This window comes from Macaca thibetana, chromosome 6 (genome assembly GCF_024542745.1).
Source record: "Macaca thibetana thibetana isolate TM-01 chromosome 6, ASM2454274v1, whole genome shotgun sequence".
Lineage (NCBI taxonomy): Eukaryota > Metazoa > Chordata > Mammalia > Primates > Cercopithecidae > Macaca > Macaca thibetana.
In genome coordinates this window covers 62703623-62712020 of record NC_065583.1, presented here as the reverse complement: position 1 = coordinate 62712020, position 8398 = coordinate 62703623, and the positions used below count along the sequence as shown (strand labels likewise).

Sequence of the window (8398 nt, the reverse complement as noted above, 5' to 3'; positions counted from 1 at the left end):
TCAGCAGCCACTCACAGTTACCTGCATTCACTCACCATTGTCTTTTTTTATTGTAATCATTAGGTTGTTCACTAAATACCCTAATGATCCACCTTTATAGCACTTGTTAAGATCACACTAGCTGATCCTCCAGTACTTGGGCAGTGGTTAACGAGTTCTCACCAATAGTGAGGGGAAATGACAAGTGTTGCTGTGGGGCCAGAGCATTTCATTGCCACTGAGGACTCCTCCAGAACTTCCTTCCCCTCAACAATATCTCAACTCCATCTAGGTGACTATAATGAACAAAGCAAAAGTAGACACGTAGCATGAATAAAAGTTAAACCTGTTAAAAAAAAAAAAACTAAGATTTTGAAGTGTTTGTTATTGTTGCATAATATAGCTTATTCTCGTTGATACGTCTTTTCTCCTACATCACAAAATATTGTGTCTCCCCTGTCATCTCTCAGATGTATCCTTCCACTTGTTCTCCATCCTCAGAGATGCTGTTCCATCAATCATTCTTTCTTTCTCTCTCTCCATATATATAGTGTGTGTATATATGTGTATGTATATATGTGTGTGTATATGTATATATACATGCACACACACACATACATGATTTTATATATATATATATATATATATATATATATATATATATGCTCAACCTTTCCTTCATTCCACATTTATCTTTAAACTTTTCCTTCATTCCATTTAGTATAAAAATTTGTTTAAAGTAGTGTTACAGCTCTTTTAGAATTTGTCTAGCAGGCTTTCTGGTTTTCACCATAAAATGCCCCACATGGATTAATTTTAAAAATTGTTAAAAGTAATCCCATATTTTCAATCTTTTAAAAATGTCCATTATTGATCCTATATATTTCCATAGCTTCAATCTTTATGTCTCTCCCTTATAAAACACAAGTGGGCCAAGTCCTACTGCCTTGCTTGAACAATATAGTCTTTATGTACTGCATTCACTTGCACTCTTCCCATTTACTCTTCATCCCATCATAATCTCATAGCCACCCCACACCATTCTACGACAGCAATCTTCCCAAAATTATATGTGCACTCAGGCGCTAAACTGAATGGACCCTGTACTGGACATGCTGGCCTATCTTCCTCTGTACATACTTCTCCTTCTTTCTTAAAATGGCCCGTTCCCAGCCCTTCTGAATGAATCTGCTGTGCCATGGCCTACAGGCTCTATCACATAGACTTGGATGTACTTTCTACCATGAGGCTCCCCAAAAAACTCCCCAAATCAGGCACAGCTGATTAGCCATGAGAAGACACATAATCTAAAGGCAACAAATCCATAGGAAAGGCCAGAAAATTATGATTTGTGTACAGGTTCATAAAAAGGATATTGGCTAAGTTTTCTTTCTCTCATGAATTTGAACTAAGATCAAAGGAAAGTTGGCATCTGGTGATGAGGAAATGGTCCTAGGAGTCTATGAAAAATTGGAACTGGGTCAGCACTATGGCCATATACAAGAAACCATATACAAGAAACCACAGAGCAGGGTATTAGCTGAGAACAGGTAACTGGGCAGCAACTCAGAGATGGCCTCTGGAGAAGGGGTAGAGTGAATAGCGTTGGTTCCTACTGGCCTTTTAGACCCAGTGGCCAGTCTTTTTGTGGTCCAGTTGTGCTTGGTTTTTGTCTCAGATTTATATAACATTCTATAAACTATCCTTAAAATGAATCCCTATTACTATAATGTGAGTGGATTTTTTCTTAGCAAAAAGTTCTTTTAACCCTTATTTCATTTTACCTCCTTCTAGCATTTTGCAATATTGACCAACACCTCTCTTGAAAGTTTCTTCTGCCTTGCTTCTCTGACAGGAGGAGCCTCTGCTTCATCCTCTATTGATACCTCTCATTTCTTCTCAGTCTCCTTCAATGGCTTCTCTTCCTCTGCCAATCTGTTAAATGTGAAAGTGCCTGAAGTTTTCCTGTTAGCTTTGGTCCACACTCCCTGGACACTTTACCCACTGTCATGTCTTCAACTCCAATGTAGTTGCAAACTCTTAGGATTTAATTCTGTCCAACTAACATGAATTTTTGGAAAATCACTGTGTTAGTCAGGGTTCTCTGGAGGGACAGAACTAGTAGGATATATGTATACATGAAAGGGAGTTTATTCAGGAGAACTGACTCACATGATCACAAAGTAAAGTCCCACGATAGCTCGTCTACAAGTTGAGGAGCAAGGAAGCCAGTGGTAGATCAGTCCAAGTCCCAAAACCTCAAAAGTAGAAAAGACGACAGCGCAGCCTTCAGTCTGTGGCTAAACCACTGGTGTTAAGTGCAAGAGTCTAAAAGCTGAAGAACTTGGAGTCTGATGTACGAGGGCAGGAAGCATTCAGCATGGAAGAAAGATGAAGGCCAGGAGACTCAGCAAGTCTGCTCTTCCATCTTCTCCTGCCTGCTTTATTCCAGCCACGCTGGCAGCTGATTAGATGGTGCCCGCCCAGATTGAGGGTGGGTCTGCGTTTCCCAGTGCACTGACTCAAATGTGAATCTCCTTTGGCAACACCGTCACAGACACACCCAGGAGAAATACTTGGCATCCTTAATCCAATCAAGTTGACACTGAATATTAACCATCACAATCGCATTTACATTTGTGAAAACAATCATTCAATTATTAGTCACAAGACTTTACATTTTTCATTTCTAAGATAGTTTGTAACATTGTAGTGAAGGTCTGTGACCAAGTTCTCAACACTATCATTCATTAGTGCATAATGACAACCTTTCAACAAACATCTGATAAAGATGCCGCAGTAGAAAATTCTGGAGCAAATATATAAAATAAATTATTCAGCTGAATCTTTGGTTTAAATTTGCTCAAAGGGTTTTGTTTGGTTATGTATAAGAATTTTGTAATTTCAATTTTTATGCAGAAAAGTGTGTAATCAAAGTAGTTATTAAGACTGAAGTCAGCCATGAGTTGGGAAAAAAATCACTACACACACACACATATTATCTATGAGTATATTATATATACATACACATATTTATGAACAATGGAAGAAGGAAGTCAGGAATTGATTAATACCATCAAACTGTAAAGAAATAATTTAAGATCATAATATTTCATTGCCTCAGTTTATAGATGAAACAGAGAAACAGAGAACCCATGGTTTGCCCAAAGTGACACAGCTTGCTTATTGCAGAGTTGGACAGTCATGAAGGTCACCTGACTCCTTCTCCAGCACTCTTCCCAGCACTCTATGATTTATCAACTGCTCTCAAACATAATGGCAAGATTTTTGAGGGTTGAAGAAGACATAGTCAGAAGGCATTTATCTTCTCAACAGAATCTTCCTCTGCCACGGCACTTTTCTCCCATAGGCTCCTGCACATGGGAGATGGGAAGCAGATGTTATGAGAAGGGATGTGAGAAAAGGCAAATTCACACCTTCTCTTTGATGAGCTTAGAAGGATTCAAACTGCTCTCTCTGGAGTAGTTAAGACAGCTGCTGAGATGTACCAAAGCTTTGATCCAAGAGCCTGAAGTCCCAGAGTCATGAAATCACCCCAGGAAGAGAAATAGGGTGAGTTTTAAATCACATTTGGTAATTTATGTCTGCGTATAAAATATACTAAAATTAGAAAGAGTGGTAACAGATAAAAGATGGTAGAAAATGTTCCAAATTATTTCATTAGAAGATTGCTCTAAAGTACCAAATTTAAACATACTGAGGCTATTGTTTTCAATTATTAAAATATTCTACTGTTTTTAAAGGTTTATGTGTGAATATGTATGTGTGTATGTGTGAGTGCATATATATCTCTGTGTCTATATATGTGTGTATATTTACATATACATGTAATACTGAGAGTGAGAGAGAGGAAAACTGCTAGAGCTTGAACACAGAACCTCATCTAAATTGGGAAAAATTAAAATCCTGGGTTCAATCACCAGGTATCTGGCACTTAATAATGGCCTTTCCAAATTATAAGTTTAGCTTTTAAATCTTTTTTAAAGCACATGAAATGTTTTAAATTTATAAAACACCGTACAGTTACATATAGAGCTACAGTTATAAAGTTAAATGTATAGTTATAGATAATGTATGGTTATAAATACCTATAGCTATATGCATTATAACTATATATAATTGTAAATATATGTTATATATGTAAGTATATATATTACATATGTAAGTATATTTTATATATATATATATGCCCACAGACACACACATACACACACAAAGTGACAAGAAAATATTCACAGGTTTTAATTGAACTTTTCATATACTATGCCAAGAGAAAACATTCGATTTCTCAAATCAGATCACAAAATATTCAAAAGATGAGGGAGGCACTGAACTGCAGCTTTGACTGAATGACTATATTGAATCCAAAATTCCAGAAATATTTTTACTGCGTACTCTTTGCAGTCAGGTTATATTAAATCATTTATATTCTGAGATACCCACATGCATGATGAAGTCAGCATCTCTCTTTAGAACAGCAATGTCAGACAGCCCACCGGGGAGGTGGTGAGTGAGTGTGCAACCCAGCCCAGGAAACCATGCTTTTCACACAGATCCTTGCAATCAGTGGATCGGGAGATCCCCTCATGAGCCCACGCCACCAGATTGGGCTCAGAGCTGTATGGACTCTCAGCTGCCACTCAGGCATGCAGGGAGACCAGGAGTTTTTGCGTACTCTGGCCCCAGGAATTCCAGTGAGGTAGGAGACCCACCCATTCTTCTCGGAAAGGGGCTGAAGCCAGGGAGCCAAGTAATGTCATTCAGTGGGCCCCACTTCCATAACAGCTCACAAGTTATGACCCACTGGTTTGGAATTCCAGCCAGCCGGCAGCAGCAGGCTGGAGAATGCCTGAGAGTACTGAGTTCCCAGTAGGGGTAGGATGGCCAACATCTCTGCGGCTGGAGTCAGCCTGTTCTGGCCTGCTGGCTCTAGGGAGTCTAGGTGGTCCAGACTGGGAGGAATTCCCCACAGGACAGTACATTTGCTGTGGCAGATCATGGCGAGACTGCTTTAAGTGGGACCCCAATCCATCCCTTCTCATCAGGTAGGGCCTCCCTGTGGGAATTTTAGCAACTGCAGCCAGGGTTTTACGGACAGAACTCTGATCTCCCTGGGACACAGCCCCCTGGGGAAAGGAGTGGCCGTGGTCTCTAAGGCTCAGCCAACTTAGCCTTTCCCACCTGCTGGCTCTGAAGAGTCTGGGGGCCTCTGTACAAAAGGGGGTTTCCACCAAAGCAGTGCACCCACTCTACCAAGGGGAAGCCAGACTGCTTCTAAGCAGATCCCTGATCCTCTTCCTCTGGACTGGGTGAGACCTCCCAACAGAGGTCTCCAGACACTTCCTACAGAAGCGTTTGAGCCGGCATCAGTTCAGTGCCCATCTGGAAAGTACCTCCCAGAAGAAGCGGCAGGCTGCCATCTTTGATGTTTTGCAGCCTCCACTGGTGATACCTCCAGGAGCAGTGGAAACCCAGGTGATTAGGCTCTGGAGTGGACACCCAACAAACTGCAGCAGCCCTACAGAAGAAGGGTCTGACTGTTAAAACAACAACAAACAAACAGCAACAACAACAACATTGACAAAAAAGACCCCATAAAAACCCCATTCAAAGGTCAGCAACCTCAAAGATCAAAGGTAGATAATCCCACAAAGATGAGAAAGAATCAATGCAAAAATGCTGAAAACTCAAAAAGCCAGAGTGTCTCCTCTCCTCCAAATGATTGAACACCTCTCCAGCAAGGGCAAAGAACTGGGGTGAGGATGAGATGGCTAAATTGACAGAAGTAGGCTTCAGAAGTGGGTAATAACATACTTCATTGAGCTAAAGGAGCATGTTCTAACCCAAGGCAAAGAAGCTCAGAATCATGATAAAAGAATACATAGGAGCTGATACACAGAAGAGCCAGTTAAAAGGGGACTATAAATGAACTGATGGAAAAACAACACGAGAACTTCACAATGAAATCATGAGTGTCAATAGCCAAATAGACCAAGTAGAGAAAAAACAGAATTTACATTCTTCTAATCACCACATGGCACTTATTCTAAAACTGATCACATAATCAGAAGTGAAACACTCCTCAGCAAATGCGAAAGAACTGAAAATCATAACAAATAGTCTCTTAGACCACAGTGCAATCAAATTAGAACTCAAGATTAAGAAACTCACTCAAAACAAAACAACTACATAGAAATTGAACAACCTGGATGGGTGCAGTGGCACATGTCTGTAATCCCAGCACTTTGGGAGGCTGAGATAGGAAGATCATCTGAGGTCAGGAGTTCGAAACCACCCCGGCCAATATGGCAAAACTCTGTCTCTATTAAAAATACAAAAAGTAGCTGGGCATGGTGGTGGGCACCTGTAATCCCAGCTACCCAGGAGGCTGAGGCAGGAGAATTGCTTGAACTAGGGAGGTAGAAGTTGCAGTGAGCTGAGATCATGCCACTGCACTCCAGCCTGGGCAACAGAGTAAGACTCCATCTCATAAATGAATAAATAAATTGAACAATCTGTTCCTGAATGACTCCTGGGTAAATTATGAAATTAAGGCAGAAGTCAAGAAGTTCTTTGAAACAAATAAGAACAAAACGACAACATACCAGAATCTCTGGGATGTAGCTAAAGCAGTTTTAAAGGGAAATTTATAGCACTAAAATAACTACATTAAAAATCTCGAAAGATATCAAATAAATAACCTAACATCACAACTAAAGGAACTAGAGAACCAGAGCAAACAAACTCCAAAGCCAGCAGAAGACAACAAATAATTAAGATCAGAACAGAGCTGAAGGAGATAGACACCAAAAACTCTTTTAAAAATCAACAAATTCAGGAGGTGTTTTTTTAAAAAAAATTAATAAAATAAATAGACTGCTAACTAGACTAATAAAGAAGAAAAGCGACAAGAACCAAATAGACAAAATCAGAAAGTATAAGGGGGGTATCACCACTGACCCCACAGAAATACAAACAACCATCAGAGAATACTACAAACATCTCTATGCACATAAACTGGAAAACCTAGTAAAAATGGGTAAATTCCTGGACACACACAACCTGACTGAACCAAGACTGAACCAGGAAGAAATTGAATCCCAGAATAGACCAATAACACGTTCTGAAATTGAGGCAGTAACAAATAGCCTACCAACCAAAAAAAGCCTGGGACCAGATGGATTTACAGATGAATTCTGCCAGAGGTACAAAGAGGAGCTGGTACCATTTCTTCTGAAACTATCCCAAACAATTGAAAAGCAAGAATTCCTCCCTAACTCATTTTATGAGGCCAGTATCATCCTGATACCAAAACCTGGCAGAGATACAACAGCTAAAGAAAACTTCCCTCCAGTATCCCTGATGAACATCAATGCAAAAGTCCTCAATAAAATACTGGCAAACCAAATCCAGTAGCACATCAAAAAGCTCATGATCAAGTTGGCTTCATCCCTGGGATGTTGATTCAACATACGCAAATCAATGAACATGATTCATTACATAAACAGAACTAAAGACAAAAACCACATTATTATCTCAATAGATGCAGAAAAGGCCTTCGATAAAATTCAACATCCTTTCATGTTAAAAACTCTCAATAAACTAGGTATTGAAGGAACATACCTCAAAATAATAAGAGCCATATATGACAAGCCCACAGCCAATATCGTACTGAATGGCCCAAAGTTGGAAGCGTTCCCCTTGAAAACTGGCACAAGACAAGAATGTCCTCTCTCACCACTCCTATTCCACATAGTATTGGAAGTTCTGGCCAGGAAAATCAGGCAAAAGAAAGAAATAAAGGGTATTCACATAGGAAGAGGGGAAGTCAAATGATCATCGTTTGCAGATGATATAATCCTATATCCCAAAACCCCATCATCTCAGCCCAAAAGCTTCTTAAAGCTTACAAGCAACTTCAGCAAAGTCTCAGGATATAAAATCAATGTGCAAAAATCGCTAACATTCCTATACACCAACAACAGGCAAGCATAGAGTCAAATCATGAATGAACTCCCATGCACAATTGCTACCAAGAGACTACAGCTAACAAGGGAAATACAGGACATCTTCAAGGAGAACTACAAACCACTGCTCAAGGAAATCAGCGAAGACACAAACAAACGGAAAAGCATTTCATGCTCAATATCATGAAAATGGCCATACTGCCCAAAGTTATTTATAGATTCAATGCTATTCCCATCAAGCTACCATTAACATTCTTCACAGAATTAGAAAAAACTCTTTTAAAATTCATATGGAACCAAAAAAGAGCTTGAATAGCCAAGGTAATCCTAAGCAAAAAGAACAAAGCTAGAGGCATCATACCACCCATCTTCAAACTATACTACAATGTTACAGAAACCAAAACAGGATGGTACTGGTTTAAAAAAAAAAA

At 39.6% G+C, this 8398-nt stretch overlaps 1 non-coding gene across 1 annotated transcript; it reads left to right on the top strand.

Moving 5' to 3' along the window:
* The first annotated feature begins 719 nt into the window (after positions 1–719).
* LOC126957746 (U7 small nuclear RNA) lies at positions 720–783 on the top strand. The gene has a single exon (XR_007726917.1). It is a non-coding gene; the product is annotated as a U7 small nuclear RNA (small nuclear RNA).
* Positions 784–8398: the final 7615 nt, after the last annotated feature.